We start from the raw sequence: 12,975 nt of genomic DNA on the forward strand, positions 1-12,975 counted from the left end.
GGCGTTCGTAAGACACAGCTAACTTCGTCGGAAAATACACTGCTCTTGAATTTACATAAAAGGTATAGTCTATTTTTCGGTCTACTGTCTGACAGAGATCCCCAAGCGAGTTTATCTAAGAGGCCAGTCACATTAACAAAACTATCGTAATGACTTTTCACGTACCTGACAATTGTTCTCTGCACGCATTCTAACTCTGTTTTGAAGCCTATTTCATGAGGATCCTAAACATTAGAAGCATTCCAAATGGGTTGTAACGAGGGAGAAGTAACTAATTTCTCTCACTTTCCTAGTATTCTTTAAACAAACCCCAGTTTACGATTACCTCGACCTGTTATTTCCCGAATATGTTTATTCCACGATGGATCATTATTGAGTCGTACGATTCAGGCTCTAGTTGCAGCCAGTGACGTTAACTAGGAATATACTTTGGGGAGGATGAGATGGCCTAGGGGGGATGAGATGGAAAATTTTTGAAAAATGAGATGCCCGAATATGCATTTTACATCATTTTGGCACTAGAAATTTAAATTTAAGCAGATGCAGATATTATATTTCAAAACTTGGCAATTTTTTTTAAATAACTTTTTTATTTCTCTGATAATTTGGGGGGGGGGATCTATCCCCTCATCCACCCCCATAGTTACGCTTCTTGTTGCAGCTGCTCCCTTAACACCCTTTTTCTCCGCCCCCGCGTATCCTTTTGCATTGAGGTGTCTTCTCTCGCTCCCCCAGCCTGTGCCTCCCCTACGCCCCCACCCTCTCCCTCCCCCTACCTTCCCCTACCTCCGGTCCTGCGCTATCTACACTCTCCCGCGCTCAGTCAGTCGCTGTTCGGACGTGATACCGACCGGTGCTTCGTGTTCCCTCCGCTCACGGCGCCATGGACGCTTCGTGTGGGACGTAAAACGTGGGCCATTCGATTTGTGCGAGTCCAAAACACCCGTCTCCTCAGCTAGACGATAGCCAGAGTCCTATCGTCTCGTAGAAGGTTTGACTCTCGGCTTGCACCGCGAAGTGCTTGGGTTTTCTCGGAAAGGAAGAGAAAAATAGACCCAAACCTAAGGGGGTTTTCCCACCGATTTATAAGGTGATCATCGTTGCCAAGTGACGCTTGTTTTCTCTGTTGGTGCATCAGTGTCGTTTTGTGCTGGCTGAAGAGCAAGTGCTGTTCATTTTGGCTCCATAAATTCCTCTTGTCGGGGGAAATCTTCGTATCCACTGTCCCCACGTGTGACCGATTTGGGTGATATTGAAGATTGTTCCCCCTAAACGACGTTCCACACAAGTGTTAAGTGCTTTCTTCCATATCATCGAACGAACGAAAAGATCGACATTGACGAACGTATTTTCTCCCTCCTTTATCTGTATAATTTCTCCGAAATTGCTATCGCATTAGTGATTCAGGGAGATATTCTTGCAGTTCCGTATCCTCACGCTAAGCAGCCAGTGCTATATCTCACCTTCATCGTTGAATACAGCATTTAAGTGGGATCAGTACTGCCATTCTCACGGGTTCGCCCTGCATTTTCACGGATTAATATCACCTGACGAACCTATTTTGTCCCTTCTTTACTCATATTGTCTCCGAAATCGCGATTATACTAGTGATCCTTTGAGCCATTCTAATAGTTTCCTTGCGCCGAGGAACAAGTGTTGTATCTCACCCTTCCGGGACAACTTAACAGTCAAGTGTGAACCGCGCAAACTTGGCTGTCATCCCTACATTTCCTTCAAGCATTTCGCTGGATTTATCTCAACTTGTTGCGGACTACAGTGTGTTTCCCTCTGTGGTGTTTTCTTCTTCCACTTCTCCGAACGGCGCTTTTCTTCTGTTTTTTCTTCTGCAACGCCCGTGAAACTGGATGAATCTGCCGGTGTGTCGGAGAGTCCTCATATACGTCGGTCTTATCCAGTGTCATCCTTCCCGTCTGTAGCAAGGATATCTCTGGAGTGCTGACTCTGTAGAGAGTGTCAACTCACCTCGGTGGAAACTACGATTATAAGTTGCGCGGGACTTCTCGGCTCAGCGCTCTCTCCAGATTGGCAATTAATTTGTCCGACGTCGATTTCTCGCGAGTGATGCTAACGCGCGATCGACGGAGCGTGTTTACTGCTGCCGTAAGCGGTTCTCGCCTGGCCTAATCCTCGTCACTCAAGGTATGTAAGGCACGTTTCGTGCACATTATCTCGTGGCGCGGGTCCTAATCCAATGTACTGTTACTACTAGACCCATCACTCCCATTCGACCGGTCTTATTTTGTCCTTTATTCGTGAACTAATACTGGTTTAAGAATACCGCGAATAGCCACGGTGAAAACTTAACGGAGGCACCCGAAATGCACAAATCGTGAGAAAATTCCACAGAGAAAAAATCATTTGACTTGACCAGGATTCGATCCCAGTTCTCCGTATTTCCGGTGCTTTAGTTAGTTAAGCTATCAAAACGTCTTCCTCTACAAATTTTTACAAAGGGGAAAGACGCCTAGGTAGCTTAAGTAGAGTTGCTAAAGCACTCGAACGGAAATCGGGAGATTAGGGTTCCAATCCCGGTATAGGCGAATCATAATTTTCTCTGTGGTATATTCGCACCACCTAATACTGGTTCAAATCTTGGTCACCCTCGTAATTTCTCTCGATTTCCTCTGTGAAGGATAAACTCAATGTATACGAAGGAAACCGATATACCTAGGTTTAATTAATGAGTAGTAAATAAAAATTACATTTCTATTGGTATTGTGTGTCATTGAACTATTTCAACTTACCTCAGTGATATTTATTTGCTATATAATAGATCGAAATAGGATAATTCGGAAAGAAAATCATTGAAATGTGTGTGTATAGTAATTCTTTTGAAGTCATATTTATAACACTTATTTCTTAACCAGGCATATTTCTTAATGTTAATAAAATTGAATATCAATTCAATGTACAGTAGCTAATGAAATGTGAACTATATAAACATGGGGTTCCACTAACCCCGGTTTCACTTTATGAACTTGTGTGAGAAACATTGAAATTAATAAAAATAAATCAACTACTATTATTGCCTAAAATATGAGTCTTTTTCTCTCAGGGAAAAATGGGGTAAAAGTTTAGCATAGTACCCCAGTTGTTGCGGAAATTATTGAAAAAAGTCTACTATACTTATTCCAAACAGTGAGATGGTGGCGTGATTTTTAATTTTGTAACAGATATGTCAAGAAATTAGACGTCAGGATCACCGTATGATTATTTGGGTCTAAAATTTGAACCTTCTTGTTCAAGTTAAAATGAGGTAAAATTTCAAAACACTATTCCAGTTTTTACGTGTGATTAATAGAAACAGTCTCATCTACTTTGAATAGTGGGAGGAGTGCGCGATTTTTGATTTAGCAATAAGTTTGCCAAGAAATTAAATCAGTCAAGTGGAAGGACAGTACACCGTCCGTCAGATGGGACGTTACACGCCGTTATCCCGTAGACTTTTTTCGTTATGAGGATGCATAACTAGCTAGAAAGGTAAAATTCGACTGGATTCGTGACCGTATTATATTTATCTGTTGTTGTGATTCGTCTCGATTTTCTGAAGTATTTGTTGCTTAAATCGTATAACATAATCATAAAAATTACATGGTATGTACGTATGACCATTCAAAAAATGAAATGGCAACCTTTACCTCAAGGAAAGTCTTTGGTAATATTTCAATACAGTACGATTTCTAAGACAGATAATCATATGAAGAATATCCCATTTCTTGGAAAATTGTTTATATTTTAACAAGAAGATAACTAGATGATCTCTGCATTCTCTTCGGGTTTCCACCGCGTCCGTTGGCTTTTGGCGACAACAGTTTCGCTAACATTGCAGTCAGTGTTTTCAGGTCGAAGGCGTCTTCAGCTTCTTCAGTCAGGTCAGCGTTTTTACCTAATTGTTGCGTTGTGACCAAATTTGCTACGGATAGTCTCTTCATTTTAGATTTGGTTCATTTTTTCTAAGTAAACTCCTTGATCCTCCGCTTAAGAAATATCTGGATTAGTGATAATAAAATTTAAAGATGAATTTTAAATATTAGCAATCGGATGAAAACTTCTGAATTTATCGTTTTTATTAGATCTGGTGTAAATTAATGATTCTTACCATACGGAGGTAATGGATAAAAATTATCCCCCAGTGAATTTTAAAGTTATATGGGTTTCAATTTTGATTTCAAATCAATGGGTAATATTGTCAAACCTTGGTCGAGTCAAATTTAAGGCATGGAATATTTCACCTTGTTATTTGAGTAAGATTAAATGTCATTTACTTTATGGAAGTCCAATTTCACACTCAACCGGATCGACCGTTTACCGAGAACAACAATGCGGCTCAGGTGTCGTCCGATTGGCTGTAAGTCTTTTCAAATTCTTCACGTTCTTCCCTAATGTTTTTTATGCAGCTGATTACAGGTCTCCATGTATTGCTAAGATGAAAGCCGGTGTCCCGATTGAAATTTTTGGGATTGAGGTGGATCTCTATTGCATCCTTAGTTATGCGGTCCCAGTAACGTTGTGCGTGGCAAAGGATTTTTGTATCATCCCATCTAATAGCATGGTCTTCATTAATGCTGTGTTCCGCCACGGCCGACTTTTCTGGTTGCGCTAATCTGAAAAATTTTCAGTGTTCTTTTAGCCTCGTCTCAATCGTTCGGCCTGTCTCCCTCACATATACTTTACCACATTCACAAGGTATCCCACAAACCCCCGGTGTCTTCAGGCCGATCGGATCTTTCACCCTCACCAAGCGGTGCCTTAATTTAGGTGGTGGCTGATGGATGGTTTTGATGCTATAACGTCGTAGAATGCGGTGGATCTTACCAGATATGGTTGACACATATGGGATTAAGGCTTTGGACAGCGGTTTTTCAGCAAAAAAGGGCAAACTTCGGCTTGTATAAAGCATTAACCTGGCTTAGAACCCGAGAAATATTCATCATTAGTATTCACCAGATGAAATTAAAATCGTTTAAATATCATTTGTTTTCCCTGAATCCTCGGATTATGAGTGTAGGTAACACTGGTTTAGAATAGCAAGCAGATTACGATGATGCATCACAGTTCAGATCCGCAGGGTAGTTAATTTGATTTAGCATTAAATTTCTCTTTTTTTATTATCGTCATGGGTCAAATCATACTATGAGACATGTTTATTTGAACCAAATGCTCAGTATATTTATAGCACTTCATAAAGGGCACGCAAAAGTTTTTTGATAAAATAAGTAAGTTCCTCGTAGCTATCCGATATATCAACCTAATGTGTACTCAAAAATGCAATTTTTTAAGATGTCGTCAGCATTTACATCCATCTCCAGCATTAACTTCAATGAACAACGAGAAGCATAAATAAGTTGTTAATGTAAAGCGTTATAACAGTCAATGCATATATCAGCTCATTCGTGAAGCTGAAGGAAATACTTTCACCTGTCCAGTCGGTGATTCAAGGCATTGCTCTTCGTAGTCCAACTAGAGTTACCCGTCCCTTGAAGTTCGAATTTCCTCGTGATTATTTTCCATAAGACGATATTTCAAGTCAAAATAATATGAGCACCCTATTGAAGTGTTATGATCTTATATTTTACTCTAATTCACCTTTCCTTTTTGTTACAGTCAGGATTTATGGCGTAATATCCACTTGCATCCACCCGTTGCAACCCCTATTTGCAATTGTATAGTTCACCTCAATCATATCCCCTGGCATTTGAATAATACCAGATATCACGCATTCTGGGTGAGGGGGCCAGTTTCTTTCCCCGAAGAATATTGCACTTCCAGATTAATGGGAAAAATTAAACTGGAATTCTGTCGCCTTTAAAGATTGTGATCTCTTTTAGCAGCGGTTCCCAATATATTTTTCTTCCCATCTCCTGTGCGTGCATGTAACTAATGTTGTACCTCCAAAAATGCAACGTGCACATTTGATTACATAATTTCACTACGGGTAGGTGACACTTTAAGTTATAAATAATCGTTTAAATAGATACTTTGTTTTAAATACTCCATATGATATGCATACATATTTCACGGTTAAAACTTTTTTTCGCCATTTTAAACTTTACATTTTAAAATTTCCAGTTATAATTTATTTTTGTATTTTATTTCCATTTACTTTTACTGTAAGCATACATACTTATTAAATTTTCAATAGAAGACTAAATATTGATTGGGATCTCACTTTTGTATTGTACCCATGAAGATGCATAGTAGTTTAACCGCCACTGTTGCCAGGCTACTATTAGGGAAAATAGCGTCCGCCATAACTAATAATTTTCGGTGTGCCCCCGACTGGTACCACCGAGTACCACGACGGTGTACAACCAGTTGGGAACTGCTGTCTCATAGTCTTCAGAAGGGTCATTCCATTTATCAATGGAATATTTCGACCATATGGGATGCTATAACTGATGGCTGAGTTGCTAATAATCCTTCCAAAGGACATGGGATTAGCGTTTCTAGAGGTCGGACTTTCCCAGGTTTTTTTTCCTGCTCTCGTGAAAATGGGGCAATTTGACGCGTTATTTGCGAATACAGCATCGGGGTCGTTATCGTGATTTTTACTGTCTTTATTTTATTGCTGCTCCTGTATTTTTTTATCGGGGAACGTATTTACTCTAACCGACTTTTTGCTTTTACGCAATGGAGCATTTAAAATCCTTCTCGCTACAACCGTTTTCTCTCAGCACATACGTGAATAAATGACAAAGTCATGTCTGTTTGTAGTCGACTATTTCAAATACATATTTATCAGTCCAGAAATGCCTGCTATAAAATTTTTTGTGTTATTTGCGATAAATATTCTCCTTTTTCATTTTATCCTTTACATTTTTACCGCATACACATTGATACGTCATGTATTTGTGTGAACCGACATTGGAAAGCTCTTTTTCAGTAAATTCATGCAAATTACCTATTTATCTTCTGAAAGTCTCGTTTAAACGTTGATGAGATCTCATACTCAACCTTTTTTACTGAGCTGTTTTTAATATTCTAGTTAAAATGCCTTTTTCAAAATGTTCTCACGGTACGGTACATTCACATTAAATGTGTCTGGATCGTAGCTGATGTTAATTGCAAATTTCTTGTCCTAAAAGTAAAAAAAAATCATCAGGAGATGATTTACAAACTTTCAATTGCGCTCAAAGCGACTACTGATAATTTAGCGTTCTTTCAAAGTCTCCCTAATTGGTATACCTATAAATTATGCAATAAGAAGTCACTAATCCTCTTCAAGATCTCATGTGAAGGTTAACTTTTTTCACTATATCTACCCTTGATTCCGCAAAAAATTATTTTAACGTGTTCGTCACCTCGATTATACCCTTTTAAGATTCCTGTGATGTTTATGATGTATACTTCGTAATTGGAGCAGTGCTTTCAGCACTTCTCATTAACTTTTCACTCAATTATTTTTATTTGAGGATCCGGTTACTCCTTTAAAAAAAGCTCTGATGCTACAGCACACCTTACATTTTTTATATTTTTTTTGCACACCCTCATGAAAGAGATTCACTTTTTAGAGGTGTCGCGGGTTCTTTTTGTATCATCCTCAACGTACCAGCAGAGGAAATTTTATTTAGAGGATGGAGCACGTAATGGATCCGTCTCCCTTTCTTTTTTTGTTCTTTTTTTCCAGTAAATTGACGCGCTCGGAGGGAAGAGGGAGTATTAATTTGGCTGAAAAAATCGTGAGAGTTAGGTAGCCCTCCTGCGAAAGTAATATGAACGCCTCATTGGAACTATCGATCGATTTCGACCCATCGAACTGTTTTCGAGTTATCCATGGAGATTGAGTGATTCCACGGTCGTTTAGCGAAGTAACTATCGGTCGCTCCCTTTTCCCTGCTAATCCTTCTCTTACGCGGTCCGTTGGGTTTCCTATCCGAGCAATAACTTGACCCTTCTTATCCGTAGATCGAACGTTTTAAATGGCCGCAGAGCGGTCGGCGGATTGGTTCTATATCCCTCTTGATGGGCCGATAGGAGGGTCTAGTAGCAAAATGGCAGTTGATGATGCTGAATTTCTTTTGCTGGGGCCAACTGTGAAGGCGATCCTGATACTTATGATCGTACTTCACGCTCCGTTTGTCTAGGGTGTGGGATCAGTTCGTCTTTATATTTTATCTCAATGAAAATATAAGGAATGGGAGTGATTGATGCTTTTTTATACGATTGTTATAAATAGTAACCATGACCTTTGCGAAAATTCTAAAGTATGTGTGAATCTTTTTCTAAACTTGAAATAATGTATTACATAACCTGAAAAAGTAAACACAATTAAGATTTCGCAATATATGTAACTATTCTATTTAATGACTAACCGCATATTTTATTTCCAAAAATATTGAACAAAAGATGGGTTTCAATACAATTTGAATGGACTTCCATTGAATTTAATACAATTTGCGTACAATTCTTCAGCTGAATATGGTAAAAATGTATTTTAATCAATCCTGTGATGGTGGAAATTTTATAATATTTTTATTTTATTAAAACTAAAAGAATTCCTGTTTTTTTCAATATTCAGGATTAGGCCTATTATTATTATTATTAAATATTATGTTTCGAATTTTCTTCGGTTTTGTCGAGAACGAATAAAAATTTGCTGTACTTCGGCGAGGCGCCATTTTTGCGTGCAGATTGGCAATCCATTCCGAATTTTCTGCTTCGCGACCCGTGATTTTTTTTCTCTCTCTCTCACCGCTATTACTTTACGTTGCTCGGCAGAGAGAAAGATGAGTTTGGGGCAAACCCCATCCCGCACGATGTCTCTTTCCCATGAATTCCAAATGTAAACACGCCTAAAACTCTCCCAAGGCTGAGTCGCTCCCTCTGCAGCGTGTGTGCGAGAGGGATGCGGAGGAGAGGAGTCTTTTGTTACTGGCGCGTGATAGGAATGCCTTCAAGTCGGCGAATTGAGTCGCGCGGCGCGTCGCTCCCTTTTGGGTACGCAGGTAGATCCGACGCATTCAAACGTGATTATTACGGCGGTGAATAAACGGCGGCGGCGCTCATATGCAGGTGCAATTCAAATTTTAGACTCACCTTATAGTTGTCGTAAATCCTGAGATATGATCATTTTAAGTTCGATATCAGGCTCCTCCCAAAAATAAAGCACAAGCGGTAATATCCACACTATTTTATTTATCATTTAACACTTGGTGTCATTTTCAAGGCTTAAAAATGACTCACTTTATAACGTATAAAATCGTTTCAGGCTTAACTTTGTGGAATAATACTATATCCATGGTTTCGACACTTGGTGACTTGGGGACATGACACCAAGTGTCGAAACCATGGTCGGTTAAGTGATAAATAAAATAGTGTGGATATTACCGTTTATGCTTTAATCATAGATATAGCACTATTCCACAAAATTAAGCCTGAAACGATTTTATACGTTTTAACGTTTCAGTTTTGATTTGATGGGAGTTCGATATATCCACGATAAAAAGGCAAATGTTAATTTCCAAACTACATTTCAAAACTCAACTACCGACTATGGTTCCAATATATTATGTCATATTCAAGGTGAATTATAGTACACGTTTATTTAATAGTTTTAGTTAATCCTGAGGTTTTTCAATTAAAATTCCCATTCAGTTCCTTGCCAAATATTCGACGATTTGATTTGTCATCCTCGGGACTTACAGCATAATTCGAACTATTTTAGGTGACAAACAACCTTTTTGTGATATAAAGAGGTTATAAAAAAGATAGATAAATCTATAACTCCTCTAGGCTTAATATGGTGGAATCCTAACATATTGTGTGTAGCTCGAAGTGTAATGACCTGCGCATTTGTTTTATAGTGCCGGTAAATCTTTATTTACTCTTGCGTTGGAAGTTCACCAGATTAATCCTTCAAGATTATTGGAACGATTGTGTTTTTCCACGTATATGATTTAGGACCGAAAGTAATCGTCCGGGGTAGAAAATTTATGCGTGTATTTGAAAGTACATGGTAAGCTTTATAATATCAAAGAACACTTTTATTTGATCATTTTTATACTGAAGAAATAAATTTATAACCCATTTAATATTAAATTTATCTCCTTCTTGTCAAATATATGTTCTTACAGTCATATTTTCTACTCCTAGTTAAATGCAAGGGTATCTATCGGGAAATGAATATGATGAGGTGATTGCATTCATGTCAGATCAGTTATGAATAGTGAATATCGTTTTAATTATTGATTGGATGAGATTTTGATTGCAGTCCCTGCTATAAAAATCAAGGGACTGAAATATATGGGCAGGTTTTCCGTCCCCCAAAGTGAATTTTAAGCCGGTTCATTGATCGTAACGAAAATGGGACGCTTTGCCTTCAAACCTCCTCGTTGCTTGTGTATTTATGAGAAATTTACCGCTCCGTAATCATAGCGAATCTAATGGATGTTTGGTTTCGTACCGTGATATTGGGCGAAAAGGCATATTCAATCACGATTGCATCAACTTGGCAGTGACGACGTGAAAAACTGCCTCTGTAATTCGCCAGCTACTTACAGTTTTGCTTTCCTATCCTTGTCATGAGAAGTTATGAGGGTTCAGGCAGAGATTAATGAGCATTGAAACTCATCCGTTTACATTTCTAAAGAGACCCATTTGTCACAGACTACTTAAAAGCCTGCTCTGCTGAAGTTTCTCTGATTTAATCACGTAGCTGTTCAATTACAGAGCCAACTTTGACGTTTGAGTCTCGTAATCCACTTGAAAGTCCCTCTCGCCAAAATATGTATCTCTACGTTTACTAGGTATCTGTTTAAACTATAAAAAATGTTGATATCTTCAATGAATCGAAGCTACATTTGCACATACACACCAGAAAATCATTTTGTATCCACGAAGGTGTGTAATAAGTGAATAACCAATTATTCAGGACGGTATACCACACTTTTAACAATGGCGTAGGTAATATAAGGGGAGTAATAATCGTTTTAATGTTCCCTACGATTTATGATCGTAATTTTTTGTAGAATAATTCCTCCACTAATTTTGCTGTTTCTTAGTAAATTGGCGAGCTAAAAACAATTTATTTTTGGGGATTCGTACATGAATTGCACAATGCATCTGCAATCTCATAAATGACATTGTTACCTACATTTGTTTTACATTTTGGATATTTTGAGCATATAACGGGAACATTATTGTAATTCCTAAGTGGCCAACATCGCCAAACTTTTTAAACCAAATCCAAATGAGCTGTAAGTCATCCTTGCTGCAAACAAGTTTGCTATATTTAAATATACTTTTTCTTGAAGTAGCGGAGAAATTATTTTTAAAGTGGATAGGGTACGAGTGGCACTTTTGATCTCGAGTCGAGTTGAAAACTACTCGCGAATATCGGGTCGAGTATGGTAATTTCTGAACCAGGACGTACAACAATGCATTCACCAACATATTGTTGTTTTTCCGAAAGATAATGAGAAAAGTTCATGGTAATTGTGTCAGAATTAGGAGAAGAATGAAAAAATGCGTCTTAAACAGTTGCATAAGCACAATTGAAATTAATTAACCTCTACTAATATACCGTCAATTTTAATAATATATGTATCTAAATTTTTCGGAAGAGCCTTGAGTAAATGAATTTACACATTTGTAATAAATATTATTTACGCAAATGAATCCGGTGATATTTCATCCTCTCAAATACTCGTGCAGGAAAACCAATTGTTTTACAAGTTCAGGTAGCAGGTTAGGACTCCCGAAGTTACAGTATCACTGCCAGCAGAAAATTTTCTATCATTACACACTTTTGTGATTGGACATTAGAACGACTTTAAAAACGATATTATCACATGAGTTTCATGAAAGCGCTCCCTGTCGGCAGATTTCTAAACCTACTGTCATCGACAGCTATGTAATCGAAAGTACTCGACTTGACATTCGTAATACTACTCGAATCATTCAAGTCGAGTACTAACTACTCGAATCGAATCGAATTTTCGAGTACTCACACACCCCTAAAAATGACTATTAAAGTGTAGGTGTGCTTTTTCGTTTTTCTCATTCCCCTGCTTTGATAACCAGAAAATATTCTACAGTCAGGGATTCTCCATTAATAGTAAACTGTCAATAAATGTTTATTTCGCAGCATAATTTATTAGCTCTTACGAATAGTTTGTCCAATCAGTTTTTGCAATGTTAACAAGATGAAAGGAGGAAATATTGCTGCAATATTGAAATATTTTGTCGTATTGGGTTAAATAATTTACTCAAAATGTCGCAATAGAGTAATTACAGGTATCAAATGATTTCCAGCGTTTAATTTCATAGTAAATAAATTACAACTTTTTTGGTTGATGAGGCTGCAGTGACATTAATGCTTCTTAATTATCAGCTCTGTATGTATGTGGATTGGAAGTAAATAACAGATTTAATCGTGGAAATCGTTCGCATTTATTTCACCAAGAATGGGTGTAAGGAAGACCTCTATTGTATTTCTGGAATATACATGGCGATTCAAAATGAATAACAAAACTTTAAAAATCTGTATTTAATCAAAGAAACACAAAGAAACTTTTGTTAAGAATCATTATAAAGCGTATTTAAAAAGTTTTTTTACTTGTAAAATAGGTCAAAAATGTCAGACAGATCGAATGTCCAGACATTCGATCGAAATCAAACTTGTTACTTGATACTGAAACTTGTTCCACACTCTACACACACACTAATAATAGCATATCGGGCGTTTCAGTTTGTATGGCTGCTGTAATTTCTTGTCTCGCATCATCAATACTTAACGGTAGAGGTAGTCGAAACACCATATCTTTAATATACCCCCATAAGAAAAAATCATAGGGGATGAGGCCAGGGATTCTTGGAGGCCAGTGTTGAAGTGCATTGTCACAGGCTGATGTCAACAGCGCCTCAAGTGAACAAATGTGCTACTAAATGAAACTTATCTTTTCATCTTTCTTGTTTGCATGTTTTTTTCATGAAGTTCGCCATGAAAAAATATTT

The 12,975-nt window shown here is 37.8% G+C and overlaps 1 protein-coding gene across 2 annotated transcripts in view; it reads left to right on the forward strand.

Moving 5' to 3' along the window:
- The first annotated feature begins 838 nt into the window (after positions 1-838).
- Positions 839-12,975, forward strand: part of LOC124169727 — a 562,768-nt gene continuing 550,631 nt past the window's right edge. For both annotated transcript variants that reach the window (XM_046548416.1, XM_046548417.1), the window contains exon 1: positions 839-2,160. The gene's annotated coding sequence lies outside the window, so the exon portion shown is untranslated. The remainder of the gene's footprint in view (positions 2,161-12,975) is intronic.

The sequence above is a fragment of the Ischnura elegans genome, chromosome 12 (genome assembly GCF_921293095.1).
Source record: "Ischnura elegans chromosome 12, ioIscEleg1.1, whole genome shotgun sequence".
Taxonomy (NCBI): domain Eukaryota; kingdom Metazoa; phylum Arthropoda; class Insecta; order Odonata; family Coenagrionidae; genus Ischnura; species Ischnura elegans.